General features: G+C 41.2%; 1 protein-coding gene across 1 annotated transcript in view; it reads left to right on the top strand.

Annotated features, from left to right (window-relative positions):
• Positions 1–5,893: 5,893 nt before the first annotated feature.
• YES1 (YES proto-oncogene 1, Src family tyrosine kinase) overlaps positions 5,894–24,325 on the top strand; it is a 55,081-nt gene continuing 36,649 nt past the window's right edge. The window contains exon 1 of the mRNA XM_075744266.1: positions 5,894–6,313. The gene's annotated coding sequence lies outside the window, so the exon portion shown is untranslated. The remainder of the gene's footprint in view (positions 6,314–24,325) is intronic.

The following is a 24,325-nucleotide window of genomic DNA, read 5'->3' as shown; positions in this document are numbered from 1 at the left end:
TTTTCACACTGTAAGTGTCAGAGCAGCGAGGCAGGCAACTGCAAAGAACAATCTTAGCCCAAGAAGTTGAAGTTGCGTGGTTACAGGCAACTGAAAACTCTTACAAACGGTACTAGCCACCATTAACCATAGGAAAGGCTATTGGCTCTGCTCTTAATAAACCCAGGCTTCCTCCATCTCTTCCATCAAGGCAGTCACATTGGGGTTTCCTAAATTCTGAAATTTCTGAAATTTCAGACTGTTCTGGCTGCAGTGGAGATGAGATAAGAAGTAACTGGTCTCCTCCCTATGTTGTTACATCTTTCCTCCTATCAGTGAGCATAACTGTATATATGTCACTCCCTGCCAAAGTTACATCAAGATAATTTCAGTTTTTAGAAAACTATTAGGAGATCTAAACTGAGATAATGCTGGCAGAACTGCCAAACCATAGGGAAAAAACTATAGTTGTAGTTATGCCAGCAGACCTGAGGGGACTCTAACCTCCAGTTGAAGGGATGGTGATGAGAAAATGGAAGATGGGGAGAAGAGATATAGGGTGTGCTGAGGAAAAATGCACACATCTGATAGCTGTCCAGTTTTCTGAGATCTCTATATGGTGCACAACAGTTATCTACGCCTGTTAACAGTGAACACCGTGACAGTGAACAGCCCTGTCCTGATCGAAGCTCCACTCTAAGGATTTGTCTGGCATCCTAGACTGAGGGGATGATTTTGTTCCTGGAACTATTCCCAAAGTAATAAACTTCATCACATTCATCTCTAAATTAAGAGGGAAGGCTTTCTGGTGCCCAGGGTTGTGACAGACAATTATTCTCAAAACATTTGGGCAAGAATAACAACCTGGCACAGAAAATTCAGATCTGTTAAGGATTAATGCATAATAAAGGGCACTGACACAGCCCTGAGGAATTTGTCCATCTTTGGTCAGGGTGGGAGCTCAGAGGAAAGGACCATACAGAGTCTCAAGCAAGGCTGAGCATAGGAACCTACTACCGACAAGGAGGAGGAGAAGATGGGGGAAGACAGCAGGGATGAGAGTAATGGGGTGGACAGAGGAGGGACTGATTAGGAAAGACTGGTCCCACGGGGCCCCATTAAGACTCTGTATGTAGGTGCTACATCTTTGTAAAAATAAAGTTGTGGAATTCTGTTTCACCTGGCTTAATTTTACAAAGTCATGTATAAAAGCACCGCAACAGCACATGTATTAAACAGCTGAAATTCAAGGTGGCCTGGAAAAGAAGAGAATTTGATGCAGCACTCCTGAAATGCTGTATTAACTTGGATTTTGCAGCTAATAAAATTATTAAACATTTCCTCCACAAGAATATCAGTCACCGCAATGTACGACACTAACATAGCAAGTATAGCGAATACGTGTATGTGCAAGTCTCCCAAAGTCAGCAAAAATTGTTCCTTTATATTGGCTACCAAATGAGGTCAGAAGTCTCTTAAATGCTATGAATGACTTTAGCAGTGATGTCAAAAACAAAGTAGTTCAGGTCAGCTTTACCACACATACTTCTTTTCTCCTACTGTTTGTCCCTTTCCTTTCCAAGTAAGAGTACACGACCTGCTTTGTGAGGAGCAGAGCATGCATTACAAATCTCTCAGAAAAGCACAATGGTCCAAATAAATGCATTAAATTTTTCCAGACATGTATGACTTTACAGGCTTCAGATTTTTCAAATACAAAATTTAAATGAAAGACATGTCTCTGTGCAGCTTCCAAATAAAATCATGCAAGAACCAAATATACAGGATGTGTAGCCACTGTCAAAGCAGGGCTGAGTGTTAAGCATATAGCACTGCCCTTGAAACAAAAGCAGTAGTTATTTTAAGTAACCATAAGCAATACTCATGTGCAATTCAAAGGAGATCGGATATAAAGAGATAAAGATTAGAGTACAGCAATAAGGCTTTCATTATACAATGTAATCCAGCGTGTCTGATATAACTGGATGTGACACAAATGTAAATAGCAACAGGTTTGGAAACAGAGGGGTTTCCATGATAGTCTTTCAAAAGTAACTTTAAATAATTTCAAAAACAATGTTTGAAACAACATTTTTTGAAAATAACCCTCTGCACACTTGCAAAAGTATAATATGCCTAAGTAATTAGTCATGTTACATAAGATCAAATAGAAACGCTATTCGAGTAAGAAGGGAATATTTAATCCTGCAAATAGGTGTGCACACCAAACACAAGGATCCCGGCCGTTTGGAGATGCAGAAGCATTTTAAGGTAAAATGGGACATTTGTGATGAAACCGTTTTGAAGTGTGACATAACGCTTGAATAGAATACTTGCTTCAGAACCGGAAACAATGACGGATCCACCACGCAGTGACTTAGCACTCCATTTCCTTAACTGAACTACTATATTCATACGCAATTTGCATTATATCCAAGGAAGATGTTTCACTTTTAAAAATCAATGATTTTATTAATAGCTTCACTTGAAGAAATTAACATGACAAAACTACCCACTTTTTCAACTAACACTTAGACTATTCAGATTCAAAAGGAATATTGTGCTTTGCTAAATTCCCTATTATTAAGAATATTTATGCAAATGTTTAAAAGCAAGCATGTGATTAATACTAATTAATTCCAAGAAGAACTGCTTTTTGTAATACGGTCACACAGTACAATGAGCAACGGGAACTTGGCCCATGAATTTTGGGAGATGCTGCTATAAAATGCCATTATTTAAAGAGTAAGTGATAGCTAGGATGAGGCCTTGCCTACCATAGTTATTTCTCAAAACAAAGGAATTCATTTAGGTCCAACAAAACATTTTATTTCTTGTAAAATAAAAAAGTGTTTGCAGGAGACCATGAAACACCACAATATTTTTCTGTTTATTCCAATTTATTGGAGAACAATCCCCCCAAGTGTTTTCAAGAATGTCTCAATGTTTCCAAGTTACTATAATGGGTACCATAGATTAACCTTTGGCATGTACTGTTAAAGCTCTTCAGAAAATCAATCTGTCTGTCTCCTTTAAAATCTCAGGATACAAGTCCTGTATTTCTCAATCAAAAATCACTGATCTCACATTAATGCCTGAAATATTTCATTCTGTGTTCCTCCATCTCTATTTTGTTCCTCCTCCTTTCTGCCCTTACACCTGTATTCCCCTTTATATCCCTAAAAATACTTCATTTGGCATAATATGTACTTGATCCTACCAATCATTGAGTAATTTGAAAAAACCCCAACATTTAGGATTGGATAAATGATCACCTTGCTTAAAAATTAATTCAAATGTATGAGAATTGGCAATATAATGACTACATTAATGCCAACTAAAACTGCAACACAGTTCACAAGTTAGTGAACGCTGAGCCTGTCTGAAGGGCTATTCAGGAAACCGTATCCAGCAGTAGCACCTCACAACACATTCCAGGCACGCTAAAGCACGAGGGCAGCTCCTCCTTCCCCTTCCTGTACAAAATAAACCATATTAATTTCAACCAAAACAACAAAAGGGATGAGAAATTCCTAAGAGCAGGCACTGGCCTGAGCTGACTCAGCTGCGACTGGTACCAGTTACAGCCGATGCATCCCGAGCAAATCCAGAGCCGTGTCAGCCCACCTGCACGGCTCACAGCACCCTCAGCACCGCAGCAGATTTGAGCCCACTCAGGAGGAGCAGAGCAGCAGCGTAAGGGAGTTTTACCAAGGTAAAATGTGGCGACAGGTTGCAGGCTGGCTCACGAGCAGAAGGTGGCAATGACACCCCGAGTCCCCTCCAGTGCGGGATTAAACAGACTGAACCACCAACAGTTTGATGGTTTTAAGTCACCTGTTCAACATTTCCTTATAAAAATGAGGAACACTCGGAGTGTCAGTGACAAGTGCAAGACAATTTAAGAAGCAGCCAATTTTTCCACTGCAATGAAAGCATGTCTGGCCTCCAAGTCTCCAGACTCAAACCCTCATCTATTCTTTCACGCCCATGTGGTGTGGGTCTGAGCTCATTCTCAGTTATAAGACCAGTCATCTCGTCTTCTCCCCAACTGGTCTGCTATTTTAATCACACTCTGCTTGAAATTAAACGTGCCGGTCTCTCCACTGTTGCCCAAAGCTGATCACTGGTGCAGCCCCAGTAGTACACGTGGCAGCCGATAGCACACGTACACGTACGACAACAGCTCAGCCTTTCAGAAACCGATTCATTCCTTACATTGGTGCAAAGGAGAGAAAGCAATGGCAGAGGTGTGACAAACCTTTTGGTGGCACAAAGGCACAACCAGGTGCTGGGACAAAGGACAGCAAGATAAGCCCATCCATCAATTCCGGGCCTGAAAACTAGAAGTCAAATTACAGTGACAGCTGGCAAGAGCCAATATGCCTCTCGACTGTAAAGCTTTAGCTCAAAGCTAAAAAAATTCTTAAGAAAAATGAGTAAGTTTGAAACATAATGACATACTTAAGGCTCATTCTGGTTTTACCTTTGCGCTGTAAAATTAACCATGCACCAATGCCTGCCTGTGTGTAAAAACCCCATGACTGACACTGGAGGTCAAACCTTGCTCTCACTGAGGACTACCGTAAGCCCAGCTGGTGTCGTGAAGCCATGGCAGATCCAGAGCTCAGACCAGTCTGCAAACACTCCTCCTCAGTTAAGTAATTCATCACCCAGGTCAATTTGTAAAACTCGCTGTTGATTTCTAAATTAAAAATCAATTCTGTATAATGTGATTTAGGCTCCTGACAGAACAGGAACATGATAAACTCCACCGCTCTAACAGGATTACATGAGTACGATTTATGGTAAGGAGTCTCCACATCTAAAATACTTTTGCTTTTTTTGCATTTTGCTTAGTGTATTTAGGGTCCCATAAAAGCAAATATACGTATTTGCTTTATCTTAAATTAAAAAATACAAATGGCTTTACTCTGCAGCATTGCCTGGAAGATAAATTGGATATCCCGTTTCTTTTTTAAAAAAGATTAAAATTATATTAGATTATTCCAGTGCCAAATTTGACTGTTAGAGAGCTGAAAACAATAAAAGATAATGCTGAATGAGAACTGACGATTTGCATGTGTAAACTTGAATAACTTTGGCTCTTTAGGGTTATTTTTCTTTTGCTTCTTCCTGCAGTCTGCAATTCTGAAGGCTGGATACATTTGAACTGCTTTTCTCCGTGAAGCCCACCTTGGTGCAAATCCGATTTTTTTATTTCTTAAATGCCAAACGCTAACTTCTGAAATTGCGCTGAGTGGGAAACCCGTACCATCAAATACCACGGAGTTAGTGGCGCGTTATTTACAGGCTGGTTCTTTGTTTGCTCGGGGTTTGGGCGGCAGGTTTGCTCAGCGGTGCAGCACCGGGCTCTCCCGAACCGCAAGCGCCGCTGTCCCCTGCGGTCCCCACACTTCTGAAGGATCGTTTTGCATCTGTTTGACCCAAAGAAATTAAATTTACCAAGCCTAAGTCGTGGCCCACCTGTAGATGCCTGGTTGAGGAGTTTTAAATTAAGTTATTTTTGTTCGCCTTCCCCACAAGACGCCGAAGGGTTCCGCTGCCGAAATCTTTGAGGTTCAGCTTTTCTGTCTAAGAGAGGCTTACCGAGGGCACATGCCCGACACGGCGGGACGCGGGGGAAGCGGCTCGGGCGGCACCCGGCACCTGCCCCATCGGCCGTGCCCCCGCATTTACCCCGACAAGGGTCCCGCGACCCAACCCCGGCTCCATCCCGGGGAGACAAGGACGGGAATAGGCGGATGCCTTCGGCCGAGCCTCGGCCCACGCCTCGCCCCCGAAGCCGCGAGGCAGCGCAGGGCAAGGCACGGCAAGCCCCGGCTCCCTCCCCGCCGCCCCCGCACCGCGGGGCCGCCGGGGGAGCGGCTGCTCCGCTCGCCTCCACCATGTTGCCTCCATGCTCACCGCCGTGGAAAAGGGAGCCGCCGCCGCCAGTCCGGCTCCGCGGGGGCCGCCTGGCTCCTCCCCACGGCCTCTGACTCGGGCGCGGAGTCGCTGCCCCGGCCGGGAGACGCGACGAGCCTGGCCCGCGGCGCATGGGGCGGGGGGAAGAGAGCCGCGGAGGAGGGGCCGCGGTGCCCGCCGGAGAGCCCGGCCGTAGGGGCGGGGAATCTCCTCCTCCCGCAGCGAGGCTCCGGCTCCCCGCACGCACCGGAGCGCCCGGCTCCCTCCTCCTGCTCCTCTCCCTCCTCCCTTCCCCTCCTCCCCCCCTTCCCTCCCCGGGTCGCCGCGGCTCCGGGAGGAGCGGGGGGGGCCCCGCTTCCTTCCCTCCCCCCCTCCTTCTCCCACCCGCCACGCCGAGGAGAGGCAGGTGAGGACCCGGCCGCGTCCCCGCTCCCCCGCCCCGCGGGAGAGGCGGCCGCGATGGCGGCGGCGCCCGCCGAGGCGCTAGGCCCTGGCCGCCCGTCCCCGGCCTCTCCCCGCCGGGCGGCCCCGTCGCCGCGCCCTGGAAGGAGGGGGGGGGTCCCTCACCCCCGGCCCCTTCCCCTACAGAAAGTTTCTCGGCAACTTTCTTCCGGGCCCAAGCCCCCGCCCGCGGGGCCGAGGGGTCGGGCGGCGGGAGCGGCGGCGTTGCGCGCCGCCCGGGGCTGGGCTGGCTGTGGGGGGCGGGCGGAAGAAGGGAAGTAAGTTTGTGAGGGGAGGCCGCCCCCCCCCCCCCCCCCGCCGCCGGGCTCCCTCCACGGCCCGTTCCCGCCTGGCTGCCGCGATCCCGGGGCGCTGCCGGGCGGTTGCTCCCTCCCCGATGGTGGCGTTCACCGCCCGGGTTGGTGCTCGGCGTGACTCGGGCGCAGGCAGCCCGGTGTCGGCACCGCTCGGCAGAGCCGGCCGGGGCCGGAGCGTGTAGAAGGGGTGAAATTCGGGAAATTGATTTGCGAGTTGCCTGCAGCTTGGCCTGCGTGGAATTATTTTCTTCTTTTTAAATTTTTTTTTTCCCTCAATGTTCTGATTTGTATCCCTGCATGGAGCAGGAACACGACTGCTTTAAATTTCTGAGTCATTATCTTAAATGTTCAATTATAACACTTTATCAAGCCTCCTCATCTTCCTTACGGTTAAAAAAAAAAAATTATTGTATTTAACACACGGAGGCCCCCATTTCTGCGAAGGCTACATGTAACTTTCTGTGCAGCATGAACCCACAGGCTTGCTGTGTGTAAAGTTGTGTGTGCATCCCCCAGACCAAGGGCTAGCACGTCTTCTCCATTACACAGTGTTACAAATACATGGGTTTATTGCATTTCGGAATGGTATGTTCCAGATGTCAGGTATGCGTGTGGGTATGGGTCACTTTGCACTGGGAAGACTAGGTTATGCGTATTTCTGAACCATCATGGTTGTTAAGGAGGTGTATTCAGGCATACCTGCTGGATTTAACCCTAAGCAGAGGCTGGTCATTAATTAAAAAATATATACTTGGATTTACTTAAACTGGCAGGATGATCCAAACCAGTTTAAAGCTTGGAGCGTGTTGCCAGGGAAGGTGTATGGTCTTTCTCCTAATAATTCATAGACAGCCAAATGAAATTTCAGGCAAATTTTGCAAGCAAAATTGACCTTTAGGTCAGGGAAGCAAGCTATGAAAGTTTGACCTCAGAGTCTTTTTCTTCCATTTCTGGAAAGTAAGCCCTTGAAGAGGGATTTCTAATAAAATTGCCTTGTCAGTTACACTTGTAGTATCTCTGTTGGTAGGTAGTACAGTTTTACCATAACTATACATTTCTGCAGGCTTCATAGATGTAAGAACTGTTCTTTTCCAAACAACAAAACCTTGCACTTCCACTCATGTTTCTGAGGCATGTCTGTAAATTTAGCTATAGGAGGTCCCTGCTGAACATGGGCATAGAGCAGAGACTATGGGTGCGTTTTGCACAGCTCGGATATTGGGATTAAGTTCAGGACGAGGTAGCATCTGTGATGGGAACAGCACTGGTGCTGTGCTGAGTTTCAAAGAAAGAGATCCAACGATACCAGGCATGTGAAAGGGTGACCATAGTTGGTAGCAGCGATTGCCAGTAATTATTTCAGGGATTTCATTAGCTTTTTTTCCTCAGGAGGTGCAGCTCAAATGCAACTGCAGTTTCTGTGTGCCGTCAGTCCCTCTAATAACTCTCTGGCTGATTTCAAACAAATTTGGCAGGAGAGGTCTCCCGCATGAGCAATTTCTACAAAATTTGTGAAAGTAAGGAAGCCAGGTAGAAGAGGGCTCTTAACCCACATGCTGGAGAGTTCACATCAATGCTTATCTCAGGCTGGAAATTGACGCAGGAAATGGGCCCTCCCTGGTTTTGCTGTTCGCAGAGCTACTGGTCCAGTTTTCAATAACTTTTTAATATCTGGACCCCAGTACCAAAAGTTCTTGAAAGCTGAAGAACTTCATTTGGAATGAGAGTAGTGAGCCCAAGGTAGCTTTAATTTTTATTTCATGTGATAAAGAGAGATTTTCAGAGCAATATTTATTGCCTAACAACAGTTCTTTGGCTATAACACAAATGAAGGAAATCGAAAGTATATTTAAATTGCTACGTTGTTTGAAATCACTAGTAAAATACTTAATAAATCTTTGGTGTGCTGTGTACCAGAATTATTGAAAAACTGCAGTTCACAGTTTAGGTTTTCTATCAATATTCATGTAGCAGAACAGAGAACTACACTTCTGCACTAGAGGAATATTCTTTATTTCGAGCTTCGCATACTTCCTGCAGCTCCTGAAGAATTAATTTGGCACTCTGTTCACTCCAATAAACGATAGCTGTCATGTGACAGTGATGTGAAAGTCTGCGGTGTGGCACATGTCATTTTATGTGGTCAAAGTCTACTTTATGAACAAAGTAGCTGCATGGTTTTACTTTTCCATATGTGCTGTCTGCGGACAAAAGCTGTATATTTTCAATAGGTAATTCCTTGTATTCAAACCGTTAGTTAAAAGAAATACGTCCTTTCATCTGTATTCCCTACTTGGATCCAACTGGTTTGCCTCGTACTGTGATCACAGTTTGAGTAAGCTACCTTGATGTTAATTTAAAAATTGGTGTCAATGTGAACACAAAGACTACTTCAGGAACACGTCTTTATTCTGCCGCGTCACGTCAAGCAGCCTTTTTCAGATAGGACACCTTCCGTGCATACATATACAGTCTGTGGTTTCTGTGAAGCCCTCGTGAAAGGTTTTGGGCTTCTAGTACTGGAAGTCCTCTGCTAGTTGATGGAACAGATTGATTAGTGAGGGAGAAATGTAGTTTCTCAAACTACTGAAACAGAATGGTTTAGCTTTTTCCTGGAGGAACCACCTCCAAATACAAGTAGATACCTCGTTCTTGGTATTTATTTCATTTTTCTTCTTGAGAATGCCAGTAGGATGCTGTTTTATAGTGATGTATTTTATGATGTGGCAGCCGCTAATTTTTTAATTTTTATTTAATACCAACTGCTTTACGGTTGCCATATGGTAACTTCTTTCAATCACTACAGTCCCCAGCTGCATTCAAACCAGTGACTTAGAGCTGTAGGGTGCCAGATTGTGTTATCAATTGCCAGGTTTTGAAGGCAAACCTGGACAAATTCCCATGTGTATGCTGAATTTAGTAGGGATAGTCATACTGAAAAAATGCTGTCAACTAACTGTAGGACAAGTTTAATTTTAGGTTTTAAGAGGTCATTCTTACTGCCTTTTCCACCTATGGGGGTTTATCCTTAATGGTGCCAATGCATCAAAGCAGAAACCGGCACTGAAGCAAGTTACTGAAACGAGTGGGACTGCACCCTTAGGTAAAGTTAGCATGCATGGCTTGATTGCAGGATCAGAGATCAAGATCATAGTAACATTAATGCTAGAAATTAAGTAAGTAAACATTATTACTTATGCATGAGTTTTATTCCCTTTAGATTTAAACACATAGCCTTTAAAAATGTAAAGGATAACTGGAAGTAGGATGGGAGATACTGCTTCTGTTGTCGCTTTGGGTAGGCACCTGCCTAGAGTACTGGGTTTCATGCCATATCCCAAAAGTCAGTGGATCAAAGTTGCACTCAGCTGAAATGAGCTCACAAGCTGAGGGTCTCCTGTGAGGACTGCTAGACCTGGCTCGTATACGAGCTCCACAGCCTAGTGGGATACTGCCACAGGGATCATCCGTAAGCGGATCCAAGGTTGCATCAACTGTTGTGGCTTAGACTGGGGTTTTGTTTCGATTTTTCTTGACTGTAGTGTTTAGGTAATGTTACAGGGTATGGTTGGAGAGTGCCGAGGAAGTAATGACCACCAAAACCTCAGACTGGCATCATCTGTATTTCAGCTTCTTGAGTATTCTAAGATGTTGCATAGGAAATTAGGTAACTTTTTTTTCTAACTTGGCTGTATTTTATCTTTGTATTTTTGGAAGGCAAATGCTATTGTAATAGTGTTATATGAGACTCTAATAAGTATCTATATTGACAACATCTGTATCTTAGATGTTTATGTAAATTTTGAATTCTGGTGGTGCTACTGAACTTCGAATAATTTGTCTTTCAAACTGGTACTTCAGGGGGATGAAAAACTTCTGTGGATTAAGATACATATTTCTGTGGCTTTCTTCACACCAGAACTCAAGAGAAGTTTGTGGAAAAGAAATGATTCTTCGGAAGTGTTGAGCCACCCCTTCAGTTCAGATTTTAGGATTTAGGTAGCTTGACTAGGTTTACAAAAGTGAGTAACTTGATTTACTTTTGTTGACAGGGAAGTTGAGTAAACACACCCTTGTAAGTAAATCTTTGAGATCAGGGCCTTTAACTGTGTTTTGGGGAAACTTTCAGGAGCATTTTGTGGCATAAATCAGACATTTAAAATCAGTCTTCATATCAGAAGACTTGGGTTCAGTAGGGTTAATTTCCTTTGTTTGCACATGCCCAAAGCACCTTTTAGTCTTGCAAAACTGAGACAATAATAGTGTTTTATTCATGGTGCGAATGACAGAGCATAAATGCAGTCAGGTCTCGGGTATGCTTACCAGGACTGATGGCCCCGTAGCAAAGGAAGGGTCAGAGTGGAGGAGGTCGGTGTTCATGTTCAGTCCTGTTCTAAACGTTTGCCTGTAGTTCAGGCAAACTTTTTGATGGTGCATGTGAAGTTCAGCTTCAGGAAGAAGAATGCAGTATCTGGGCTAAAGGTTTTGAAATTTTCAACTGTACTTACTGCCCTCATGATACTAAGAAAAGGCACTTGTGTGAGGTATTTGAAGACTAATTAGAGGGTACTATGAATCTCTTGTGCATTGCAATTGTATAGCATTATAACTGTTTTGGCAGTCAGCCAGGAAAAGAAGACTTAAAACAAATTAATAGTGAACAATGCTGTTTTAATAAGTTATTTTAAGTATGGCTAGATAACAAAATTAATACTTATGCTTAAAATGCGACAAAGGAAAAACAAGTCTGAGTTGTTATGTGTATCTTCTTGCTTTTCAAGAACATTTTATTGGAAACTCAAATCACGACTTACACTTGTAACCACAGAAGATTCAAGAAAACGCCTCCAAAGTCCTTCTGTATACCTTGCTCTTCCTTTCCACACTCTTCCTGTTTGTTTGGATTTTACCAGCTTAGCTTGTTCAAAGTAAATACTCTGTTTTGCCAGCAACAGTACCCCAAAGTCCAGAAGCTAAAAGACTGTGCCAAGGATAGCATGACCACAGGCTTTCCTGGTTCTTAGGCTCCTTTCCTGAGCATCCAGTATTGCCCAGCATCTGAGACGGTGGGGAACCTCTGGTCTGACTCAGAGGTATTTAGGCTAGATGGGCTTCTTGTCTGATTCACAACTACTGGCCTTTCGATACGCTTAGCTTAATGAACATGTGCCTCAGAGATGAGCAACACTGTTAAGGTGTTGGACCAAGCATGCTCCACTGAAAAATGAATATAGAATTAATGTTTAGAAAATATTCTCATTTTCAAAATATAGATTTATCTGAAACTAGCATTCATTTGCCAAACTGTGGGAAAGAAGATGCTAACAAAGAGCTGTGATTGAGGAAAGAAAATTGAAAATAAATACAAAAGTTCTGTATTTCATTGTAAGATGTTTAAAATAATTCAGTAAGTTTAGTAGTACATCTTCCAAGTTATTTTTTCAGTTCTCTTTGCCTTGATTCTAATGCTGCTTTTCTGAATGTCTGCTGTTTGAGATTAAAACCTTACCTTACTGATTTCCAATCCAAAGTCTTCAGAAGCACATTAACAGGCACAATTTGTAGTGTTTCAGTTAAAAGTTTAACAAGGTTAGTCTGTGAGAAATGGAGAATTAAGTGTGACACGTAGGTCTGAAATTTATGTAAAACAGTGGTCTCCAAACATCTTAAAAATCAAAAATCTGCACCAAACCTAATAGCAAACTGCACATTTTAAAAATCTGTAAAGATGTGGCATTTATATTCAAGTGAGGACTAAGCAAGGGTGAGATGAAATGGGAGGAAAGCTTATGGCGATAAAAGCGAGTGTTTTGTGCCCCCTTTCCCATAACTTCCTGAGCTGAAAACAGAATGTACTAGTAGAATATTTTACTACTTCTGGTGTTTTTGTTGATACATAGTATTTAGTATTTGTGACTAGCTCCTATTCCAGTATTCCACGTTTCCTTCAAGATATGAACTTATATCGGTGCTGTGATGAAGCTGCAAACGTATGTAATAGTGCATTTTAGGCACTTTTAGGTAGCTTCTCTTAGTAGAGAATCTTGCAACGCTTCAGTGACAAGTGAACTTGAAAATATGGATTTTTTTCTTTTTCCTAATGCAAATTTATGCAAAGCTTAGATAAGATCTGTAGGGCAAAGACCATTCTCTACTTTGATGACTAGCCCAGGTGAGTTGCATATCATTCGTGTGAGAAGGCTGTCCCGTACTGCATGGAGATGGGAGACTTGTGGCTTTCTTGTTTGTTTGTTTTTTATCCTAAATCTTAACAGTGCTTCTCCTCTTTGATGCACATGTTTATTAAGTAAAGCCTACTGAAGAACAGCTGTCGTGAATCAGACCAGAAGTCCATCTAGATGAATCTCTTTTTTTTTAAAATCCCCCTTCCCACCGCAATTCAGGAGCAATTCTTAATGTCTCCAGTAAAAGTTTTTGGAAATTTAGTTAAAGGGAAAAATTCAGAATGGGTTCTTTCAGCAACAGATGGCAGTTCTGATTCTGCCTGTTTTAAATAAAAAGTATTCAGGTTTTCTTCCAGCAGTAGTATCTTAAAATGTAAGCGTGCTCTCTGGTTTCCGAGGCATGTGATATTTGGGATTTTTGCCAAAGTACGTTCTTCGGTTTTGTTTTTTGGATTTCCCCCATCCCCACCCTGCCATAAATTCTAGGTAGAAGATGCATTAATAGAATGACAAAGTCCTGAAAGCGAAGAGAGGGAGGGCTTTGTTTAACCGATACAATGTTAAATATTTGTTTAAAGGATTATTAAAGGTTATAATAGCATTGGCCAGATTAGCTCATCCGTACCTAACTGGAAAACATGTGTTGGAGTGACAAAAAGAGTATACTAATCTCACTGTGGTCACCCATGTTTAATTCCGTTTTCATAGTAAAGTTAAATACTCTATTCAGGAACACTTCAGCATAGAGCAAAATGCTATTCGTTATGACAACAATTATCCTTGAAGGAAAGAGAAGGGAAAACCGGGATAATTCCTGAGGTGTTACTACTAGTCAGTCGGGGAAATTTTCCTGAGTAAAATTCCCTTTTTCAGCAGCCACACTTTTTCAAGCCTGAAAAGTGTTGTATTAATATTCTGTAGGCGGTAAAAAAAAGGGTTATGTGGGTGGTTTTTTTTGTTTGGGGTGTTTGGTTTTTTTGGTTTGGGGTTGTTTTTTGGGTTTTTTTTTTTGCTGGGGTTTTTTGTTTTTTGGTTTTTTTTTTAGTTCTGTGGTTTTCAAATGAGTGAGCAGTATGCGAGTACAAAATTCTTAACTTCAGAAAACACAAAATTAAATGCTGACTTGTATATGGCTTCAGAGGCTAAGATGCGATAGTAATATGGATACTTTTTTTACTTTCAAGTACAGTTCTGTACTGTATTTTAAGTACAGTTATACACTTAAAAACACAATTCATAAATCATAGTGGTTGAGGTTATTTAAAGTGATAAGCTTTCAAAATAGCTTGCTGAATAATTATATATTATGTAATTTGCTAAAGATATCAATCTTCCTTTTCATTTTAGGAAATATTTCTTAGCTTGTATGCTGTAGAAACCTGTAGAATTGATTGATTCAGGCTCTCCTGATGTACGTAAAATGAGACAAGTGATAGTTCGTAGATGAAAAATTATTTCCCTGGAAACGTTTGACTTGTTCATACAAAGTAGGTGTATTTAAATATTCTGGAACTAATCTGCATTGGTTTTTAAATCTGAGGCTCTGATTACCTCTTCCCCCTTTTAGCTTAGGTCTGACATACCTTCAGAATACTGTTTAAATTTGGTGCATACATGGTGACCATAACTAAGTTAATGGTAACCATATCTAAGTTAATACAAAGTGACTTACATTAACAAGCATGACATCTTGATATGGTTATTTTAAATGATTATTTTAACTTAATTTTACGCTTGTGCTTCTTTGCTCTTTTCCCAAAGAGGTTGAGTCTTACTGGTCAGTAAAATACATGGACTCTAACTGCATACTAGGTTTACGCTAATCTTGTTAGCTTTTTGCCAGGGGCATGGATTTTCTGCGTGTGTATTTTATTAAGACACTTTATTATTACATTATTCTTTTAAGCTGTATATATAATTATTTAAGCAATGAAAGTCCAATTTATATGCAAGACTTTTTTTTTTCTTCCTAATTTGTGTTCAGTGGCATTTGAATGGAAATTCTGATTCAAATTCATATAAATAACCAGTGTTACATTTTAAGGTACAAGTTAATAATACGGTGCTTTTTAGATAAGGATATAGAAGGCAATAATTCAAAATGCAAAACACATTTTCTTTTAAATCTGATGGATTTATTTACAAAAGGGAATGTTAGCTTTAATTTGTTACTTAATTTTGCTCACCAAAACCTCTGAGGTGTTAGAATGAATAGATCTCATACTTGTAAGTTGTTGTTTTCTTTGAAAATGGGAACAAAAATCTCTTCTCTGCAATGAGAAGGGTGACTTTTGATTATAACATGGCATGTGGTCAGTCAGCATATGACTTAATTTGGCTGTGCAGGTCTGTTCTATTTTATTTTGCTGTTATACAAATACTTACAAGTAAACATTGTTTACTGCATTATGTGTAGTATAGTATGGCCAGGTAATTTAGGTGACAGAATCAAATTATATTCAGGCTGACAGAGTAACCTGCCAAAACTTTTGAGCTGGTGGACTGATCACGGTGTAAGATGTCTTTGAGGAAACCCTGACAGCACTGATGGAGAATTGAAAAGTTTGTAAGTGTTACTGCTGTGTGATTTCTACAGCTTGGAAAGCATGCCATTAAACTGTTGCTTCTCTTAAAGTATTTCCTAGACGTGAGGGATTGTTTTGTTTTCCCCCTCAGTTCCTCTGAAATTGAAAAGATGAGGCAGGTGCAGTAGATAGTACAATCTTACACTCAGAATATTTGAATGGGATTATATTCTCTTTTTAAACGTTGCCATGTAAAACAACTTTTCACTTGCTTTAAACTGAAATGGAAATTAGACTTTTTTCTTTTTTCTTAATTGTTTCATCTTATATTGTATTTTTTTAATTTTTTGTTTTAGCTAATTAGGAAGTGGAAAATCTGAACTTATTTTTATTCACAGATATCTTAGCGTTACTGTTCTAGGACCTGATCCTTTTTCACACTGAAGTCAAGTGCAAAATTCCCTTTGACTTCAGGGAGAGCTGGATTAGCCTTACACAAAAAGACCAAGTTGTCCTCTGGGATAAGTGGAGGCAACTCTATTGAAGTAGACTTCATTAGAGTATAAAATGAAGACAAAGAAATGTTGCCTTCCTTTACAGGCAATGAAATTGGATCTGTTAGCTCAAACAGCTAGGTTAATTTAGTAGTTGAATCAAAGACTTTTTACGTTTTCCAATTAGAGAGTACAGTTATACTAATTCACTGCATTGAGCACTGAATAAGATGTCACTTATTCTTGACTACAAATATTTTACAGAAGCTAGAATCTGTTTGTAAACTCTTTTGTCTATGTGGCATAAGAATTATCATGAGAAAACTCAAAACACTTTATAAACTGTTAGCAAATGTTCAAGCAGGTTATCCAATAGGCTTTATATGACTAGTTGTGTGGGGTTTGGGGGAGCTTTGTATTTTCAGCATCAGGCTGGCATCCTGAGTGGCTTTCTGTAGTCATGCTGGGGTGGGAAGTGGGTGATTAGATTACACCAGAAGTTGGACTGGATGTTATCTCGTGTTTGCCGGTGGTATCTGGAGTAATCTCACTGATTTTCACAGTAGAGCCTTTGGCATCTTTTTTTATGCTCTGCATAATGGTATCTGTATTGTGTACAAAAACAATGAAGAAATAGTATTGGAAAAGTGAACTCAAATATAGTAATTACTTATGTAGTACTCTGCTATACTACTTGTAAAATATATTGTTTGTCCTGCTTGCGTATCAAGTTTTTCTTTCAGTGCCTCTGGTATCTGTTGGGAGCATGAATTAATTCAACAGTCTGTGTGATTTTTTTGACCGAAGCACTGTATGGCTTTCTTGTATTTTCTCTTTGAAGTTTCACAAAGGGAAGCAGGGCTGGAACATTGTAATCTCCTCAGAATAATTTGAGAATGAGTCCTTAAATGCTGCTCTGCATGAAATGCTAATAAAGAAACATGTGAAAAAAACCCCTCCCTGGGAAGAATGCAGATCCACAGAGCTCTTAGCCATTTAGCATACACAGCTCTGCGAAAAAACCCTCCACAAATAAGTGCTGCTGCAGTATTTAGCTGGTGTTAAGGGGTTAAGTAGTAAACTGAAATTCTCTGAAACACTTGAGGTGCTAAATTCACAAAACAAGACACAAGAACTGTTTTAAGATTAGTCATAGTTAGGAAGCTTATTGAACCACCAGCATCTTCCCGGAAACATCCTGTACTTTTGTGTCTTCAGCTAGCTCCATCTATTCATGGTCTTAACTGCTTTTTGGTTTTTAGAAACTCTTGCTACAACTTCTTTGTGACTAAGGCGCATTGTCAATCAGTCCGTCCTCCCCATGCCAGCCAACTGTCCCCTTAATGCGGCAATTCACTTGGATGAATAGTGCTCATACTTTAAAGGAGACAATTGCCTACCAGAGAGAGTGCCAAGTTGATTTAACTTTGCACAAGTGTGAAAGAGTTTTTAAATGGATGCTGTCAACTAGTTTTGGCCTAGGGCTTCAGCTGCCTGAAAATTGTTATAATCTGATTGGGAGTATGTCCAAATTTGTTTAAAATATTTTAGTCAATCGCTTGGCTGCAGAGAGCATTAGTGTCCCAGAAAATGTTGTCAGACGATCGTCCTTGGTCTGTCGGAACTGCAGTGGACGTGTCCTGGCCAAATGCACAACGCAGCTTTTAAAATGGACTCTTTTTTTTGGCAGTACATCGCTAAATTGATGAAAGAATACGGGATTCGTGTTGTAATCTGCTCTTCCCGTTCAGTTTAATGCCACAGCGTGTGTTTGAAACAGTCGGATGTATAATACAGTGTAAAACCACAACTGTAGCCTGCCATTACTGTAAGACTTACGGACCTGAGCTGCCATTTAGACAAACCAGCTACTGGATTATCCACTACCTGGAAATGTTTAGAACTGGATAGAATTTAGGAAAACTGCATTGGTGCTTTGCTGGCCAAATTTTTTTTGATTCATTTTTAGGTTTAGTGGAGGTTGAAAGGATGCTTACCTTCTAGGTACACCATCACTTGAATGCAGAGGGTTTGGTGCTGTGCATTCCTTCCTTCCCAGTAAGTGTAAGCACAGGTCTTTCCCTCAGCGTAGTTTGGGATCTGATACGTCTTCAATGCACTTCTGAAGGGAAGAGAAAAGGAGGAAAAAACATAGGGAGAAGATTCTCCCTAAAATTCCTGATGTGTCTGTTTCAGGGAGGCCAGGAAATCTGAGAAAAGGACCTACTTCTGTCAAGAGCCTGACAAAATATGGGAATTATACTAGATGTGTAGAAAGGATGCTATTAACAAAACGTTCAGTTTAAAGGGGAGAAAAATTCTTACAGGCGTGATGGTTGGACGATATGCCTGGTAAACTTGTATTTTCCCAACAGTAAGTAGTGAGTATATTTGGGGATGGGGAGGAGGGTGTTTTCCTTGCTTCTCTGAGATCATTAGGCAGTTACAGCTGCAACAACATTGCTACTAGTTTAGATACATTTCTGGAGAAAAAAGAAGCATTGTTATTTCAGTGTCTGGCTGGAATAAGTAGTTTGTTAAGCAGTGCTGTGAGATTGTTAGCTGTTTTAAGCACATCCCAATTAGTAGACGTGCAACTGTTAATGAGTAAGTGTATTGTATACATCAGAAAAAAATACTTAGATTTGAGAAAATGAAGAACAGGAGTTAGAATAAATTCCAAATATGAAAGACTAGAAGTTGATTGAGAGCTGTCAGCATAGTGTGGATTTGTGAAGCGGAAATCATGCCTAACAGCCTTCTCTGATGAGGTGACTGGCTGGGTGGATGAGAGCAGAACAGTGAGTATTGTTTATCTTGACTTTAGTAAGGCTTTCAGCATGGTCTCCCATAGCATCCTCATAGACAAACTGATGAAGTACATGCCAAGTGAGTGAACAGTGAGAGCAACTGGAAACTGTCTGAATTGCTGGGCTCAGAGGGTTGTCATCAGTGGCACAAAGTCCAGCTGAACACCAGTCAGTAGTGGTGTACCCCAGGGCCACTCCTGTTGAACACCTTCGTTACTGACCTAGGTGGTCACACAGAGGTGCACCCTCAGCAAGTTTGCAGAGGATACAAAACTGTGAGGAGTGGTTGATAGACCAGAGGGTTGTGCTGCCATCCAAAGGGACCTCGACAGACTGGAGGAATTGGCTGTCAAGGAACCTCATGAAGTTCAGGAAAGGGAAATCCCAAGTCCTGCTCCTGGGGAGCAACAACCCCAGGCTCCAGTATATGGTAGGGTCCAAGGAACTGGAAAGCAACTTTGCTGAAAAGGACCTAGAGGTTCTGCTGGAAAAGATGTACGTGAGCCAGCAATGTGATCTTGCAGCAAAGAAGGCCAGAGGTATCCTGGATGCATTAGGAAAAGAGTTACCAGCAGGGTGAGGAGGTGATCCTTCCCCCTACCGAGCACTGGAGTGCTGGGTCTGCTTCTGGGCTACCCAGCACAAGACAGACATGGACTTACTGTAGAGAGTGCAACAAAGGACCTCTAAGATGACTAACGGACTGGACCATCTCTCCTATGAGGAAAGCCTGAGAGAGATGGGACTGCTCAGCTTGGAGAAGAGAAGGCTCAGAAGGATCTTATGAGATGGAATAAAGAGGACAACTCCTCTCAGTAGTGTCCACTGACAAGACAAAAGTCAATGGGCACAAATTGTAATAGAGGAAATTCCATTTAAACATAAGAAAAAAAATTTGGGGTTTTTTATTGTAGGGGTGATGGAACACTGGAACGGGTGGTCCAAAAACATTGCGGAGTCTCTATCCTTGACGATAACTGAAAACCCAACTGGACACAGCCCTGAGCAACTTGCTGTCATTGACATGGCTTTGAGCAGGGGGTTGGGGTAGGCATCCTCTAGAAGTCCCTTCCAACTTCAGCTGTTCTGTGATTTTTGTGAAAGGATTTAAGAGGACCACAACAGTAACTGTGGTAGTTAAAATTAAACAAAACACAGGTGTTGAAAGGCAGAATATTTTTGTTTGTTTTGACAGCCAAGGGGTTTTTTTGTTTCTACCAGCTTTCTTATGACAGCTTGGGAAGAGGGGAGATAACTCTTTGCAACTGCATTGTTCTCTTGGGTTGCTTAGCTTTCTGCTATTAACATCAAGTTGGTTTATGGTTTTATTGTCTGCTGTGTCTTCTCCCCACTCCCATGGCAGCAGTGGTGAGGATACTGTTAACGTCTCTGATGCCTGAAAGACTGAGCAGCACCAGAGGCTTTTAAGTCAAGGAAACATTTTCATCTTATATTTGGAAAGGTGTTTTTTCAACATCTGTGATAGGGTAATTTTTGTTCTTCTTAATGGTTGGGATGTGACTGCTACACTTGCTCCAACAGTCTCTTTTATCTATGGTGATAAGGTGGAGGTTTTGGTTTTGTCTCTACATTTGACTAAACATACAGAATTAATGAATCCATGCTGTTGTTCTGGTGGTGTTAGAACTACAAACATCTGTTAGACTAATACAAAATATAGAGGTGAAAAAGGAGTTGAAGCAGTTGCATATGGATTTAAACACACTATTACGTGTAACATCTTACCAATAGAAATATGGTCACAATGAAGCCTAGCATTTGAGCTTGCATCACAGAAAGGCACCTAATCAGTGAAGTAAGATGGGACTCATTTTCGACTGTCTTTGGACTTGTGAGTAAAAAGTAAGATGAAAGTCAGCGCTACGCTGAAGAAAAATTGAGTGAACTTGGACTTGAAATTTAGAGGGCATTTAGAAACTTTGTGAAACACAACTGCAACTTCACACAACTGCAACTTCACACAGCTGGTGAGGATGAAAATACTTGTTTGTATTGAAGATTGGCTTGGTTTAGTCTCAAGTTGCCTGCTTGTTGGTTGTAATGTCAGCAGAAGTTCTCAATTCCAGTCTTCTAGCAAGATGTTAAAAGTTATACTTCCCTTTGAACACTATCTCATTTGCAAATGAATAACTGTGTATTCACAAGCTCATTTGTGTTTTCTGGTAATTAGGACAGCTATTTAATAGTTGAACTGTCATTTACAGACTGGAAAGATAGTTCTTTTGCTACAACTAAATGTTTGTAGTATTACTGTTAAAGATAAAAACAAAAACCACATCTCTTTAGAGAGGTTTGCTTTTGCACAGCTTTCCAAAGAGTGAACAAGCAAGCAAGGATCATTGTGCAGTAGACAGTAAGCAACAAATACATCATCTAAGATATAAATTCATTTCTGTATGATTTATAATGTCTTAATCTGTATGTGATACTGGTTTTATTTTATTAAAAAAAAAAAGGCTTCAGGAGAGCTCTGGGGAAGTATCAATCACTAAGCCTGACATCTGTACAAAGTAAATCAGTGGAAATAATAATTAAGATAACATGGATAAACATGATGTATTGAGGAAGAGTTAAGAGCCTGCTGCGGAAGGATGTCATGTTTTGCAAACTCACTGGAGGTTTTTTGAAGGCAAGCACATGAATAAATAAGATCTGACAGAAATAGTTTACTTGGATGACCAACAGGTGTTTGACAAGGACCAAAGAATTTTCAAGGCACTAAGCAGCAGTTGGCTAGAGGAAAAGGACTTTATGTGGTTAAATTAATGACTAAAATATAAGAAAGGGAGAGTTGGAGTAGAGATGAGAGGGGTCCTGGGTAACGATTCTCCAGGGTTAATGAAGAATGTTCAAGTTCATAAAGAATATGGAAGAAAAGTGAGTTTACAGACTTTACTGATGGGCAGCAGATGCAAAGGCAGACCCTAGCATTGCACAGGGACTTGATATTGCTCAGCAACCGGACATTAAAATGGCAGATGAAATTTCCCATAAATTGCTTCATGTGGTGTATTTAGAGGTGGGTGGGAGGAAGCTTGCCTTTTCATCTAAAAAGATGAGCTTAAACCTGACTATTGCCACTAGAAATGGTTAGGAAAGAAAGGGAGAACAATGATGATACTCTTGAAAACAAGAAATTTAAAAAAATCGAATTATCTTACGTAGTTCTGCCCTGCTTGCTCCTATCCCTGTCGTCATCTCAAAAAGAACATAGTTGAAATTTTAAGGAAGAACAAATCTGAAATATGAAACAATTTCTGTAAGAGGAGCAGTGTGAATTCTTTACGGTAGAAAAGGTGACCAAAAAAGTGGTGTGACAGAATCCTGTGAAGTGTTCAGCAGCCAATGGGACATAAATAGGGAGGTTTTTATTCACTGTCTTTTTTTAGTGCACACACACTAAGAGGTATCTAATGAAACTAGCAGCTGATGAATTGAAAACAGACAAAAGGAGGTGGTTCTTGACAGAACGTGTAATTAAGCTATAGAATTTCTTGCCTCAGGAATTTAAGGAGGCTAAACATTACATCAGCGCAGAGGGAAACTGCCGTTTCATGGAAGAAGAATCATGAAATGCAAATACCTATTCTTGTTCAGGAAATCCTGCTTCTGCAAACTGTTGGGGGCTCAGGGAGTGTTCTGGGGAAGTGTTACTATATATTTGTTGTGTTCTTACATGCTTCACTCAGTATCTAGTATTGGCTGCTGTTAGTGAGAGGTTATTTGAATGGACGTGGACCTTTGAGTCTTGCTTAGTACAACCATTCCTTTGTTGTAAAGCTTGCCCCTTCCCTCCCCGCCTTTTTTTTTCCCATTTATCTGTTACTCATTTTCCAGAATCCTTTCTAGCAGTAGCACACAAACTGTGGCCCAAAATGGGGTGGTAACCTATTTAGGGGGTGTTTTAGGGCCACTGGTTACATATTCTTTTCTTTGTGTGACCTTGTGCGTGCCACCAAAACATCAAATCTCCATGAAGCAAGGATCCTGTTTAGAGCAGGGATAGGACTGCAGGTGCATGTCAGTCGATGGCTTTATTTCATGGGACTTTGGCCTCTTGCTGCTGTATAGTGCTTTTTTGGTCATGTAGTGGATTCACTTCCAATCACATCTGTCTTGTGTGCTCCTCGCACAATAGAGACCCTTTAGGGAAAGAGATGTTTTAAGGAAGAGGCGGTTTTGAGTGGGTATTGGTCGAATAAATGCATGGTCTGGGCTGCCTGTAGGCTGGTTATTTCTGCTCTCCCTTCACACTCCTTTGTGGTGATTTTGTATTGCCCATCCCTCCCCCAGACATGCTAAACCCCCGTATCTCTCTGTATGTGACCGGCTTATCAATAAAAATATACTTCTTTGTGTCTGTTATGACTATTGAAATAATCTCTACTTGTAAAAAAAGAAGTAATATTAAGAGGACATTGTGCTAGACAGAAATACTGCATTTGAGAAGATTCACACTATTCGAAACAAGAGGCTGCTATTTCATATAGTTGCCCTGTTCCTTTTGTTATGGTGGCAGCTGCGCAAATCGCAGAAGATTTTTACTCTTTTGTTCAATCTTAATAGATTATTTTGACTTGGTAGTATACTTTACTGCGTCACTGATTTTTGAATCCTAAGTCCTCACTTTCTCTAGAAACATTCTCAAAGTTTAGGCTGAATTTAGGCAATTAGTAGACTTGGTAATATATTTTCATCCAGTTACGCAACATTTTATGAAGATATGGGCTTCTGGATAGCTTTCTATATGTGGCTGCATTATTTTAAAATAGTTCTTTCATATTCAACAGGTGTTAAGATTTGCACAAAGATGTCAGATGTGTGGGGGCTTTATTTGAAAGCTGTGCTTATTTTTCCACTAACAGACCTCTAACTGTTGTGTGAGGGGAAAATAGTGACTGCTAATGTTTATGTACAATTGAAGCTAATTCCAGATGCTAATTTAGGGCAGTGTTTCTTCTGGCCTTGTTGAAAGAAAACTTTTCTAGCCTAATTTTTTGATTCAGTGATAGAAGACAACCATTAGGCATGCTATGCAACATAAACTTGAGCATTAGCAATCAGGAGACAGGTTGGTGAACGCCAGCTTTGGCTGCCTATACGTGAGCTAGTTCTGTAGGCTCCCTTTATAGTCAGTGGAGAGAAATAGGCACTTTCACTGCATGATTCATCTCACCCCCAGATGGATGTCTAAATTTGGAAGATGAATTCCACCTGAAGTCCGTTACTGAATATAAATGTCATTAGTTTAAACTAGGGAATTATTTAAAAGGACACTAGCTTGACTGGCACAGCAATTGAGTAAAGTCTTTTGTTTTCTTCCATGAAATAGGTTTCAGAGATTTCAAATCAGCATTCTGTAGTCTGTTTTGTATTTTGTGTTGTTTGAAGCTGCTCTTCTTTTAAGGCAGATTTGAAACTTAACAAGTAAGGTATATTCACATTGCCTAATTTCTAAGCATCTAGCTCTGTGAGGCTATCCGACTAGTCTTGTTGCCAACTGGTTTGATTTTTGGGGTGGAGGGATGATGACAGGGACTAGCATAATGAGAAGAGCAGGGCATATAACACAATTTTCTTTCTGCTCTAAACTTTCTGTTAAATGTTAGGGATGAAAAAAAAAAT

Source organism: Balearica regulorum, chromosome 2, assembly GCF_011004875.1.
Source record: "Balearica regulorum gibbericeps isolate bBalReg1 chromosome 2, bBalReg1.pri, whole genome shotgun sequence".
NCBI lineage: Eukaryota > Metazoa > Chordata > Aves > Gruiformes > Gruidae > Balearica > Balearica regulorum.
The sequence above is the reverse complement of the archived record's forward strand: the minus strand, read 5'-3'. Positions and strand labels throughout refer to the sequence as shown.